General features: G+C 46.3%; 1 long non-coding RNA gene across 1 annotated transcript in view; it reads left to right on the top strand.

The window, feature by feature from the left end:
• LOC128108453 (uncharacterized) overlaps nt 1-14,256 on the top strand; it is a 53,386-nt gene that overhangs the window by 29,684 nt on the left and 9,446 nt on the right. Inside the window, exon 2 of the long non-coding RNA XR_008217474.1 lies at nt 13,787-14,065. This is a non-coding gene — a long non-coding RNA (uncharacterized LOC128108453). The remainder of the gene's footprint in view (nt 1-13,786; nt 14,066-14,256) is intronic.

Here is a 14,256-nt window from a genome sequence, read left to right as displayed (position 1 = left end):
CTGGAAGTACGAATAAGGACAATGTGTATACTAAGCGAGAGATCGTCTACCAAGTGGCCTGTGGGCATGGAGGCTGGTAGCACAGCAGACTCATTCCTCAGCTTCACTCCTGGAGTGTGCCTTGCCCCCCAACCCATAGCTTCACACACGCTCCTTCATACACGAGCCATATTTCCAGTCTCCAGATAAAGGCTTTTAAAGATGAATATTCATTCATTCATTCATTCATTCATTCATTCGTTCACTTCTCCCATCCACTCTCACTGAGCTTACAAAACTTAAATGTGTGTAACACTCAACTTCGTTGCCCTCCATGGCCCGTGGGGAAGACCGAACAAAGAACTGATCAGAATTTTCTAGGACTAGTGAGATTGCTCAGTGAGTAAAGGCACTCCCTGCCAAGCCTGATGGCCAGAGTCCACGTGGTGGAAGAAGAGAACTGATTCCGGCAAACGCTCCTCTGAACGCTACACACCGATGTGGCTCGCACAATGCCCCCAAACCCACTTTCTCCTTCCCACAGTGAGTAAAAGTGTAAAACATGCACTGTCATATAAATTTCCTGGAATCAATCTCTCTCTCTACGGAAGGTATTTATTTTACTTTTTTTTTTTTTTTTGTGGGGCTTCTTAGAGAAAGGCGAGCCTGCCGAACTCTCGGGGCGGGTAAATTCCTTGGTGCTCTTCTGATTTTATTCGCTGAACTGTGGATGTTTAGAACAGAAGATGGAGAGGATACTAGTGTGCTGGGAAAAGAAGACATAACCATACAGCTATTGCATTTTGAAAAATCCCAACTCAAGAGGAACTCGGCCTCCACCCTTTCTTCTTCCTCCTAAGAAGCAAAACAAAACAGCAGCTAACTGAATTAATAAATCTAAGCAATCTTGGTTGGTACAAGCTTACCAATTAAAAATTGCTTCAGGTGTTAACACCTCTAGAGCTACCGGTGTCCTGAGCAGGCTGCCTGCTCTTTCTGCCTCTCTGAGGCTCTTCCTTCCTCTTTCCTGCCCATCTTTCTACGCCCACATCGCCATTCCTTCCCACTCACAAGTTGCAGCCTCATGGTGGACACAGACCACAGTCTCCCGGAGGTCTTTGTGGGAATGTATTAAACTGGCTCAGCTTAATCTCCTCCTGTAGGCATTAGGAGGAGGACTTTGGACACAGACAGTGGGTTGATTTCCTGGAGCAATACCTTGGGAATTTGTTTTTGGATCCAAGAGGATGATATTTTAAATAGTTACGTAGTTCCTGATCTTGTGGAGATTGCTGGGACCATCTAACATGCACAGGAAGCTTGGGCTCTTGGCCTAACAGGCTTGGAGTCTAAATATTTGGAAGACGAATGCTTGGAAATGCATTTAAACATTCAAAGCATTTTATTTGTTTTTGCAATGAGTCTTATTGTGAGTGTGATATGATTCTTCAGCAAGACTGTATCTGCCGAAAGTGCAAGCCCAGGCCCAAGCTCCAGCTCAGGTCTTGGCGGGAAGCCAAGGATGCAGGGCTATTGGCTAATGCCTACACCCTAGGGTTATTGCACCAATCCCTCACCTTCCACACCTGCATCTGAAAGTCATCCTGAGGGTCTGAACCAACTCGGCACTAAAACCGGGAGTGGACCACACACACACACACACACACACACACACACGCACACACACACACACACACACACACACACAGTTTTTCATGTCAGTGCTGAATATACCCTGTCAACTCAGACAACCTGTTTCTCTCTAACCCATCAGGTGACATGCTTTTCAGCGAGCAGATGTTAGGAGGCTACACATGAGCATGAACGCATTAGGTTATGTAAAACATAATTAGGGAGAGAAATTGTAGAAGCAGCCCGTGTGTTTACGGAACGCAAGCGATGGAATTTTCCATGTTCTTTCAATGTCTACATATACTGTAGGACTTAAACAATATGAACTGTTGACCTGTACCAATCACATTATCTAGATGGTTGCCAAATATCTCCTTTGCCTACTTTGCTGTGCCGTATAGTGGCATGGAGTGGGCATTGGCTTCATTTCTGAAATTTGTAGAAAGGGGTGGGGAAGGTGGATGGGTCGGGGTGGCCGTGGGAGTGCACCTGGCCTTGGTAATTGCCCTGGTGCTAAGGTGTCTTAGACAACAAAGATAATAACCATCTCTGTGGAACTGGGGCTGCAGCAGCAATTGTAAAAATTATATTAAACTGGGCTTGATGCCCAGACTATCAGCCTCAGACAAACAAAGTGTGAGGAAAACCTTTGCGGAGGAACTGAACTGAGGGTTCAGGAGGCTGAGGGAGACAGGTGCTCATTTCACGGAGGGCCACTTCTCCCCGCTCACGGTATCTACGTGCTCAATTCAATTGATTCAACAATCTAACCACCAGCCCATCGATGGTCCCTTGCCGCTGTCAGGATGCTCAGGGACCACGCCGCACACCCTCCCTTAGCTAAAAGGTTGCTGACTCCCAAGCCTATCTGAGCTCACGAGCGTAATCCCAGCCCTCTGAAGGCCGACAGTAGTGACCGCAACAGTGTGTGACAGTGTCTCCCTCAGCATGGGTGAGGGCAGGACCGGCCATCTGCTCTTGAGGAGAGTGACAGACAGAGTCTGCTCCATTGTGGCAGAGGACTCCCCCAGCACTGGCCAGCTGGCTTAGAGTAGACCAGACTGGACAGGGTAACTGGTGTCCAGTGATTCTCTGAGGGAGCTCCGGGTCCACTCTCTCACGTTTGTATTTATCCCTGCCTTCTGTAATCCTCTCTCTCTCTCTCTCTCTCTCTCTCTCTCTCTCTCTCTCTCTCTCTCTCTCACACACACACACACACACACACACACACACACACACACACACACACATTCACCTTTTAAACAGCTAGAGCATTTATTCTATTGACAGAGCAAGGACCAGAAGAACACGGAAGGCCCCGTGGCTATGGAGAAATTGGTGGCACTATGGACCTTGGATCTGACTGGTGGTTTACCTCTTAACTAACAAGATCATGGTTTCTACCTCTCTCTTTGTCTAACTCTAGAATTTTCACAATGACCATCTAAGACATTTGCCATGCAAATAGGGGAACTTTTCTGATTTCTCTCTCTCTCTCTCTCTCTGTCTCTCTTTCTGTCTCTGTCTCTCTGTCTCTCTCTCTGTCTCTGTCTCTGTCTCTGTCTCTGTCTCTCTCTCTCTGTCTCTGTCTCTCTCTCTCTCTCTCTCTCTCTCTCTCTCTCTCTCTCTCTCTGTCTTCTCAGAATTGGAGAATGAATCTAAAGCCTTAACATACGGGTCAAGTGTTCAGAGTTCTGGATGTTTTCTCATGTGACAGAGTCTCATGAAGTAGCTCAAACAGGCCTTAAACTTGCTTCGTAGTCCAGGCTGGTCTCTAATTTTCAGTTCTCCAAGCTCCTGCCTCCTGAGGGCTGGAATCAGAGGTGTGTGCTGTCATGCCTAGATGTTTCTAGGACCATGTGGCCCCAGACCTGCCCCTTTCCTCCCAGCTCTCCAGAGTGAGGACCTGCCCTTGCAGGCTGCGGTCCTCAGACCTGGTGTCTTCCGCCTTCCAGGTGGGTCTGGCCAGTGGGAGGCCCAGGAGTTGGAGAGCAGCAGCACGAAGGGAAAGGGCATTTTCCCTCTTCCTTTGTCCAGGGATGGGATCCTTGGCAGCTGCCCGGGCTCTTCTGTGAGCTCTCACCAGCACGGATTCCAGCTTCCTGTGAGCAGTGCCAGGCCCTGGGCTCTGGTCCCATGGCCTGCCCTCTTTGTCCCTCCCTCCTAGGAGTGGCAGATACTTCCTGCTGTGGCGAGTCTCAGGATTGCTTCACCCTCCCATTTGGCTTCTGAGTTTCTTTCATCTCCTTGCATTAAATTTTCCTCTGTTTTAAATATGCAGAGTGGCTTCTGTCTTCCTGGTTGGGCTCTCACACAAAGAGACAAAAATGTACTTAAAACAAAGACGAAGGCAGCCAAAGAATTTAGAGGAGCCCAAGTTGAGAAGAGACGGAGGAAGCAGGACCGCACGGAGCCCGGCAGCACACTGCAAACCATGCCAGGGTCTGGGTGCTCACAGCCGGAAGGACTTCTGTTTCGATGCGTGCATATTTCAGTAGTCATCACCTGAGGTTGTGAGCTCCCTAAGTGAAGGGTAACCAAGTGGGAGATAAAGGAAAAAGCAACAAAAGGCTTTTGAGTCATAAGACATGAGTGCCAGCCTTGGCTTGTGGTAGATGCGGAGTTTAACTCCGTTCTACCGCTGCCCGCCCCCTCCCTTCATGGCAAAGCAGCTGTGTTTACATGGGACTGCTCCAGCCTTCAGCTTCTGGGCTGTGGCCTTGATTGGCCGTGGTCACAGGCTCATATGTGGGGATGCAGGCCTGTGCCAATTAGTATGTGGGCCATTCCCCTGGCCACTGGGGAAATGAAACTAACAAGGAAAAGCCCCTTCAGAAATGACTTCAGTGGTTGCTTTTCCTGTTTGTCTTGAGACAAAAGTCTCAAGTAGCCCAGGCTGGCCTCAAACTCCCAGGCTAGCTAAAGATGACCTCCGGCTTCTGGTCCTCTCGCCTTTACCTCAGAGTGCTAGGGTTTCATGTGTACGTCTCCACACCCGCTGTGTGCCGTGTGGAGTGTCTAACCTAGGGCTTCATGCAGGTCAGGCAACCTGTTAGCAGCTGGACTCCATCTTTAACCTCAAGTCATTGCTTCTGATTTAAAAACAAAAACCAAACCAAATAAAAACACTCAAAATAAAAGCTGGCATAAAAACCAAGGCAAACGAGGCAATCAAGGCAGACCAGACGTGGGTTTCTGGTCAGCCTGTGCCTGGATGCCACCTCTACCAACATTCTCTTCCTGTCGCTCGAGTGTCTACATCCCCTTCACTATTTAGTATGATTTGCAATGAGCTGATTACTTACAACAAATATGCAACAATGTGACTTTATTGGCTGTGTGTCTTTGGGTCAGTCAGTCTTTCTTTCTTTCTGAACCTCAGTTTGGTCATCTAAAGGAATTGCTTTGTAGATTTTTTTTTTTGGAGGATCAAGTGGGGTACTAGATGTGAACATGCTCTCTGTACACTGTAAACAGTTTTTCAAGTATTCCTATGACTGCATGTACAAGGTACGGTTAATGTGGTTCTGCATCCCCCCTTCCAAACAGAGTGTGTCTATTCTCAAGTACGCAATTCTGTTATCCTCACCTCACCGCTGGGTTGTGACTGTCCAAGGAGAGTCAGCGTTGCCATGATTCCACTCCGCACAGCTCCAAATAGTTGACTTTTGAAGTCTCAGGCAACCTACAGAAGCTTGAAAGGTTTACCTCAAAGCCCCTGACAAGTGGAGGCGATTGAGTAACACTCGGTGTGATCGCTCACAACTCCCTTGTAAAAGTGTGTGGTTTTCACTGCCACCTGGAGCTGCTCGGGAGAGTGAGTGTGCAACATTCCTCTCCCCGCATGAAAGTTCAGGTGTGTCCACCAAGGACCTGCTGGCCAGCTCTGCCCTGGCAGCTGCTCAGAGTTTCTGCTCAGAAGTGCCTTGGGATCCTAAGAGAGGTGCCTGGGTATGGACCCTTCAAAGGCTAATGGCTGGGTTGTCATGTAACTAAATTGTTAGAGCGCTTAATTAGCATTCACAAAGCTCTGGGTTTCGTTTGCTGCTGTATAAGCCAGATGTGGCGGTACAGGCCTGAAATTCCAGCACTTGGGAGGTGGAGACAGTTGGATTAGAAATTCAAGGTCATCTGTGGCTATATAGTAGGTTTGAGTGCAGCCTAGGTAACAAAGAGCAGCAGCTAAGAATATCTTGGGAGCTAACGATCAGCATTTTACTATAATAACAGAATAGTAAAGGTGACCATTGATTGAGCTTGAAAAGGTCACAAAGCACAAGGGAAGTGTCATGTACATCTTTCTTCTAGTCACTGGAATATCACACAAGGGGCTTGGGCTGGGGTTGCGGACGGAGCATGATTGAATGGGGAACTTGGTCTCTTCCCTCCAATGACCATTACGTTGTGTGTGTGTGTGTGTGTGTGTGTGTGTGTGTGTGTGTGTGTGTGTGTGTGTAACTATTAGAGATTATTTACAATGTGGATTCTAAACCGTATCCTTCCATGGCTCCTCCCAGGGGGCAGGGCTTAGAATCTGAATTTTCCTAAGAAGGTTGACAAAGAATGCCTAGGTGGTCCTTGGAGAACTGTGTGCTCACCCTGGTCGCTCACACAGCAGTGTACCTTGGTTCTTTCATCTCTGTCTCCAGCTAGGACCCTTGTAGGACAAACCTCACAGCTGGGTTCCACTCTGCCCCCCCAGCACCTAGCATAGCTCTCTGTGAGTGTTCAGTTAAGGATGTCAAGGCCTCCTGGCAAAGCATATCTTGAGACCATGGTGGGGCCAGGAGCAGTCAGGGTCGAGGCAGTCAGCATAAGGGTTGGCTGGGCCAGAGAGCAGGAGTTCAGGGCCAGATCATGTTGGAGACTCAGGTAGCGTGGAGGGAGTGCTCAGTAGCACTTTGGTCTAAGGACACAATGTTAGAAGAGGATCCTGTTCTGAGGAAGCAGAGGGGAGGCAGGGCCGTCAGGGGAGGGGCTCACGCACAAGGAAGGAGGAAGGAGAGGACAGTGCATATAAGAGGGACCAGGAAGCGCTTGGCTATGTAACAAGCATTGAACTAGAGAAAAGGGCAGCAAGGTCCCTAGTCTCGCCTGACTGCCTTAGAGGGTAGCAGCTGCCAAGTTGGTCAGCAAGTGAGATTTACCTGGAACAGGGCTTTTGAAACCAGGTGGACGGCAATCAGATGCCCAAGTCTTTTGTTTTGTTGGTTTTGGTGTTCGAGACAAGGTTTCTCCGTGTAGCCCTGGCTGTCCTGGAACTCTCTCTATAGACTAGGCTGACCTCGAACTCACAGAGATCCGCCTGCCTCTGCCTCCCCAGTGCTGGGATTAAAGGTGTCCAGCTAGATGCCTGAGTCTTGACTGAGAGTTACTGAATGTGACAATGGATATGTGTAGAGAGATTTTAAAATTCTCTGTAGCAGGAATTTTGGCATTCTCTTCTCCCCCGCTCCCCACTGCCTCCCGGTGCTAGAGATCGCACCCAGCACCACACACACACACACACACACACACACACACACACACACACGGCAAGTGTTCTACCACTGTGCTACATCTCCATCTCTGTGCCACGTCATCACATGTCCACAGTCGTGAACATGCACCACGTTCATCCTGGTGCTATGGGTGTGCCATTTCTGTTTAAGGAAATCAGATTCTTTTTTTGATTCAGGAATATATATATTTATAAAATTATATATTTATATTTATATATTTATAAATGTATATACTTATATGTTATACTTATATGTTTATATTATGTTAAATCTATTAAACTCTTATTTCTTTGTTATCTCTTCTCTTGCATCTCTCTGGTCTCTATCTGTAACTTCCATAGGTGGATATTGGAATTTCTGGCCATAACTTCTATGAATCCAATTTTTTTCCTTAATTTTGTGTGTGTGTGTGTGTGTGTGTGTGTGTGTGTGTGTGTGTGTGTGTGTGCCTTTCTAGTTTAGTGCTGTGGAGCAGTTTTTTCGCATGCCCGCTGTGGTGGTTTGAATAGGAATGGGCCCCATAAGCTCATACGTTTGAATGCTTGGTCACTATGGAGTGGCACGATTAGGAGATGTGGCCTTGTTGGAATAGGTGTGGCCTTGTTGAAGGACATGTTTCACTGGGGGCGGGCTTTGAGGTCTCAGAAGCTCAAGCCAGGCCTTACTGTCTCTTCTTGCTGCCTGTCCATCCAGATGTAGAACTCTCAGCTACCTCTCCAACCGTGTCTGCCTGCACACTGCCATGCTTCCCACCATGATGATAATGGACTAAACCTCTGAACTGTAAGCCAGCCCCAGTTAAATGGTTTTCCTTTATAAGAGTCGTCATGGTTATGGTATCTCTTCACAGGAATAGAAACCCAAACTAAGACAGCTTCCTAGTACCACACTTTCCAGTTGTAGCCACAGCTGCCCATACACTGTCGGACTGGTTGCATTTTCATCATTTAAGAATGTGGACTAATTCTCTAGAGCAGTGCAGAGGACTCACTTTGTCTGTTATATAGATGTTGGCTCTGCGGTTACGTTAATTTGGCTCTCTCTTCACATTGGTTTCCCTTAAACATTTGGTGACTCTACACTGTATTTTTCACTGTTTTTATTTGATCAGGGCTAGCACACAGTGGCCGATGGGCCAAATCTGACCCCTACTGACCTTGAAAATAAAATGTAATTGGCCTGTGGCCGCATGCATCTATCTACTTATCACTTGTGATTGGTTTTCGAGGACAGCGGCAGATGAAACTGAAAACATGGAGTCTGGCTTGTTAGCAAAATGTTTACCAAATGCTTTCTAGGGCGAAACATCACTTGCCAGCAAATGGGAGCCACAGAAGAGCACGATAAACAAGGCTGGTGTTTAGCGGGCTTCCCAAGCCACAATGGAATTATTTCTCCACAAATAATCATTAAAAATACAATTCACTCTTATGAATTAAAAGCTATTTAATATAAATGTCATCTCAAATCAATGTGAAACCCTTTCCTAGATTTTAACTTAAACCAATCAACCATAAAGACAAATTCTAGAAGCAATGAGAGGAAACTGAACATGGCCAGTATTTTTAATAGTCAGAAACAAACCACTGTATAATTTAGCCAAGTAAAATACCAGCTATAACTGGGCATGGTGGGTGGCATAGGCTGTGATCCCAGCCCCTCCAGAGACTGAATTGGAGGATCATGAGTTCAAAGCCTACTTGGGCTACAGAGTGAGTTCTATCTAATTCAGCTTAAGTAACTTAGTGAGACCCTGTATAAAAAGCAAGGAGAGAGATTATAGTTCAGTGGTACAATCTTGCCCAGAATTTGATCCTCAGCACCACAGAAAACCCAACATCAACAAAACCGACCCAGGGAGCAAACCCAGCCATGTGGGTTGTTCACACAAATTCGGTGGGTTGGGAATTTGGAGAGGGAACATAGAGACACCGTAGTCTTTATATTGTCTGGTGACTTTTATAAAGGCTTGACTGGCAGGACTCCATGGAGAGTAGTGATTGGACTACCAGGGACATTTCCAAAGACAAGATGAACATTCAGAGGCCTTCCCAAAGACAAGATGGACATTCAGAGGCCTTCCCAAAGACAAGATGAACATTCAGAGGCCTTCCCAAAGACAAGATGGACATTCAGAGACCTTCCCAAAGACAAGATGGACATTCAGAGACCTTCCCAAAGACAAGATGGACATTCAGAGGCCTTCCCAAAGACAAGATGGACTTTCAGAGGCCTTTTGGACCTTGTCTCAGAAGTCACCTGCACACACACATTATGTAATTGCAGTGAGTGATGGAGGCCCACTCAGAATCGAAAGAGAAGAAATTGTATTTCAGTTCCTGATGGAGTGTGGCAGCGCAGGGGCGCAGAAGATGGAAGAAGCTCTGCCACCACTTTCAGAAAATGCAGTCTGGCTATAATGGGCTGTATGATATCACAGCCTCAGTATCACCTTCTGGAAGCATGTGTGTAGAATTAAAAAAAAAACACTTGATGTGTCAGAGGCAGAGTCAAGCTAAGTATTAAAACACAATATACTGGTGCTGTATATAAAACAAGGCCAGCAAGATGGCGGTCATTGCTGAAGCAGGGCAGGAGTCTTGGTTGCTTCATAACACTCTGTAATTTGTGTGTGCTTGCCCTTTTCCTACATGGGAAATGAAAGGCTGGTCCTGGCTGCTGATGGATGATGGTCTTTCTCTTCATACCCAGCATGAAGGGTGCTGTGGGTAAGGCCAAGTCCTGCAGCTAGGGTCTCCTTTCCTTCTGGGAGTCTTGGTTCCCTGAAGGCACCTTCCTGTCTTTCACAGCCATGGTGCACCCCTCTTCTGACTGGAGGCCCCCGCCTTGCAGGTCAGCTTCTTAGTCCTTACAGGCAGAGGGAAGAGCCTGCTGGACTGAAGCAGCTGGAGGGAGGAAGGGTTGATGTGGGTACATGGTTTAAAGGTATAGTCCATCACGGTGGGGAAGGGTTGATGTGGGTACATGGTTTAAAGGTACAGTCCGTCACGGTGGGGAAGGGTTGATGTGGGTACATGGTTTAAAGGGACAGTCCGTCACGGTGGGGAAGGGTTGATGTGGGTACATGGTTTAAAGGTACAGTCCGTCGTGGTGGGGAAGGGTTGATGTGGGTACATGGTTTAAAGGGACAGTCCGTCATGGTGGGGAAGGGTTGATGTGGGTACATGGTTTAAAGGGACAGTCCGTCGTGGTGGGGAAGGGTTGATGTGGGTACATGGTTTAAAGGGACAGTACGTCATGGTAGGGAAGGGTTGATGTGGGTACATGGTTTAAAGGGACAGTCCGTCGTGGTGGGGAAGGCATGGACACACAGCAGGAGGTGGCTGGTCTGAGACAAAGTGTGAAGACAGACAGCTGCCAGGAAGTGGGGCTGGGCTATCAAACCTCATGGACCCACTTCCTCCCACGAGGCTCCATCTCCTAGTGGTTCCACAGCTTTCCAAAAGCTGCTCCACCATTCGGGGACCAAGCTCTGAAACCCAGGAGCCTCTAAGGACATTTCATATTCAAACCACAACAGCTGGGCTGTTACGGTCTCCAAGTCGTCATATAGCTCCTTCTTGTTCTTTGCAAGTAACACTCAGGTCCCGCCCTACCCCTCTACCCCCAATCTGCTGGAGCATGAAGTTTTCTCTGTAAGCCTGCTTCTCTCCGCTTTCTCTACTTCATGGATTACTAGGGATTTCTAATCTGATGACCACACCCCATATGATGTACCATTATTATGGACTCAACCTTCCCAAGAGAACCAACTTTCTTTTACTTTTAGAATGGTGGCCATACTCACTCAACCATTTTGATCCAATATTTTGTTTCTGCAAGGCATTACAGTCAAGCATGTATATCCGTATGTGTATATGTGTGGGTGTGTCAGTGTGGACATACGCTGAGTGTGTGGGAGTGCTAGTGGAGGCCTGAAGAAGGTTACTGATCCCCTGGAGCTGGAGTCAAAGGTGGTGCTGGGAACCAAACTCAGGTCCTCTGGAAGAGCAGGAAGAACTCTAACCACTGAGCAATCCCTCCAGCCCACAATGTAGCTCTCATTTTTCACCTGATTTACAAAATACAATGTGATGGCATACATCTTTAATCCCAGCTCTTAGGAGTCAGAGATACTCAGATCTCTGTGAGTTTAAGGCTGGCCTGGTCAACATAGTGAGACTCTTTCTCAAGGGAGACAAAATGTAATTAGAACATATGTACTTCCTGCTGTATTAAAGACTATTTGTTATAATAAAAATTCATTAATGTATGTTATATCTTCTTTTAAATATAAATTTTATTTTATTTTACTTATTTTTGAGACAGAGTTTGATGTAGCACAGTTTGGCCTCAAACTCACTATATAGCCAAGAATGACCTTGAATTTCTGATCCTCCTGCCTCCACCTCCTGAGTGTTGGGGTTCCAGTCATGAGCCACCACATTCATTTTCTCTGTCTGGTGCTAGTGAGCTAACCCAGGGCTCCACTCCGAAAGCACTCTGGCTGAGCTACACTCCAGGCCCTTGTGTCCTGTGTATGGGTGGCCAGTTACAATTTCTAAGCACTCACCTTGAGAGCATTCCCAACTTTTTGTTTCTAAGCGTATTTACTGGGATATTTTGAATTGATTTATTTTATTTATTTGATTTTGTTTCCGTAGGATGATTTCTAAAGTCGGAGTTACAGTGAAAAAGCGTGGTGTATAAAATGATTATTGATGGACGTTGTCAAGTTTATTTGCAAATAATCTCCTCCGAGTCACAGCTTCCTTTTCCATCCCACAATGTCAGCGTGTCCATTTCGTCTTTCCTCTAATTACTGGGGCTGCTTTCATCTCCACTGACTTGAAAACAGCTAATGATACCCCATTCTCTCATGCCCCCCTATTATTTTTTCCAAATGAACTTCCTTCAGAATCACTGGATAAGGTCGGTGGTGGTGAAAAAAAAGAAAACTTGTAAGTCCCTGAAACCCTTTAAAATTCTTCCTGCATTAAAAAAAAAAAGTCCTAGAGACCTAAGTTTTATGTATGTAATTAGTGAGCAAGCTTATTTAAGAAATAAAATGAGTCAGCAGTATATGAAGGAGTTAAAAATCAGCTTCCTTTTATGTTCCTGGTGTTCTCCGCCGTCCAAAGGCAAAGCACTTAGCGCATTGATACAGCTCTCGAAGAACCTTTAGGAATTTACACTTATGTGGTCTAGTAACAAGGTGTGTAACCTGTCAGCTTGATGGTTCTGTTTTCCCCTCTATTTTATCTCATCATGCCACTCTTCCTGTGTCTCGAATTAAACCATGCCTGTGTCCTTCCCTTATAAGAAGATTGAAGCCTTGGACGGTTTTTTTGTTTTTTTTTTTTTCCTGCCCCATCCTCTTCATTTTCTACCAGATGGAAATAATTCCATCCCAGGTTGGTTCATTAGTCTTTACCGAGTGGCTCATATTTGAAATTAACTGTTTATTTAGCTTTTAACTAATAATCAATTATTAATTAATTACTTTGTTTTCCAGGATTTTGTGTCTGCCACACTTTTCTTTTCTTTCATTTTGCTGAACCGCATTCTCAAGTAACGCTCTCAGGAAGGACGAGGATGGCAGCTTGACTCCATTCTTCCCTGGTCCAGAGAGCATCCTATGCTCACGTTCAGGTTCTGCTAGTGTCTTTGTGCTGCTATGATGGGACACTCGAGGCCGGGTATTTTATGAGGAAAAGGGGTTTATTTGGCTTAAGGTTCTGGTGGTTGGAAGGTCCAAAGAACATGGCGTTGGCATCCCATTGAGGACTTCCTGGAGGGGAAGTATAAGGAAGCAGCTACCTGCACAAGAGATAGGAACATGCAAAAGCAAGAAAGGAGACCAGGGAGGGGCCAGGAGACTAATCCACTCCTCCCAGACTGGACCCACTCCCTGAGATGACAGTCACCATTGGTGAGGGTGGAGCCCTGTGACCTAATTACCTTTCAGTAGTCCCCATCTCTTAACATTTCCACCAGCTTGACTCTGCTGCACAGGACTAAACTTCCAGAGTGAACTTCTGGAGGATAAAGCAAACCTAGGTTATGGTCCTTAGGTTTATGACTTGAAGTTTAAAATCCTATTATCTCAAGCGGGGTGTGGTGGTGCATGCTTTTAATCCCAGCACTCAGGAGGCAGAAGTAGGCTGACCTCTGAGTTCAAGGCCAGCTAGGACTACACAGAGAATCCCTGTCTTCAAACAAACAAACAAACAAACAAACACAAACAAACAAAAATAACCCACCACCAGCAAAAACTAACTAACCAGAAACATTTTATCTCAAAATATTTTTAAAAGTTTTTTTAATGTGTATGCGTGATAATCTGTTGTATGTGTATGTACCACATGTGTGCAGAACCCATGGGGGCCAGAGGAGGGCATCAGATCCTCTGAAACTGGAGTTACGGATGGTTGTGAGCCTCCATATAGATGTTAGGGACTGAACCCAGGTCCTCTAAAAGAGTCACAAATGCTCTCAACTATATGAACACACACACACACACACACACACACACACACACACACACACACACACACACAATTACCAATCAGTGACAGACAGATTTCCTCAGGCACCTGCAGCTCTTCCTTGCCCGTTTCCATGAGAAGTGTGCGCTCTATGACCAAGCTTCCTTCCCTCTTTCTCTCCTCCAGGGGCTTTACTGGCCACATCCCAGGGACCAGCAGAGGCTCAGGAACTAGGGATAAACACCAAGGCCACTGCAGTCTCTGCCTGCAAGGAGCTTAACATTAAAGTGGGACTGAGAGGTGAGACTGTAAACAAACGCATGAAAGAAAAGCATGAAGACACCAAAGGAACTCACTGCTGTGACAGAGAACAAGAAATCGGGTGTGCGGCTCCTGAAGATCAGGTGACGCTTAGAAACGCCTGGAGCATCTTTCCTTTAAATGATGATGGACAGATCACTTTAGGTAGAAGACTTATGACTATCTTCAGCTCTGGGAATTTTCCATTTTCTCCATGACATGACTTTATTCTTCTCAGGTCTTACTGGCCGCCTCTGTGACTGTAGATGAATATTGATTAGAATTCTCCACTGTAAGCTTATGTCTTAGTTTGCCTTTTGTATTTCCAATTTCTCCTTTTTGCTTTTGGAGATGAA

The sequence above is a fragment of the Peromyscus californicus genome, unplaced genomic scaffold (assembly GCF_007827085.1).
Source record: "Peromyscus californicus insignis strain IS unplaced genomic scaffold, ASM782708v3 Scaffold_13__1_contigs__length_99412109, whole genome shotgun sequence".
Taxonomy (NCBI): domain Eukaryota; kingdom Metazoa; phylum Chordata; class Mammalia; order Rodentia; family Cricetidae; genus Peromyscus; species Peromyscus californicus.
The sequence above is the reverse complement of the archived record's forward strand: the minus strand, read 5'-3'. Positions and strand labels throughout refer to the sequence as shown.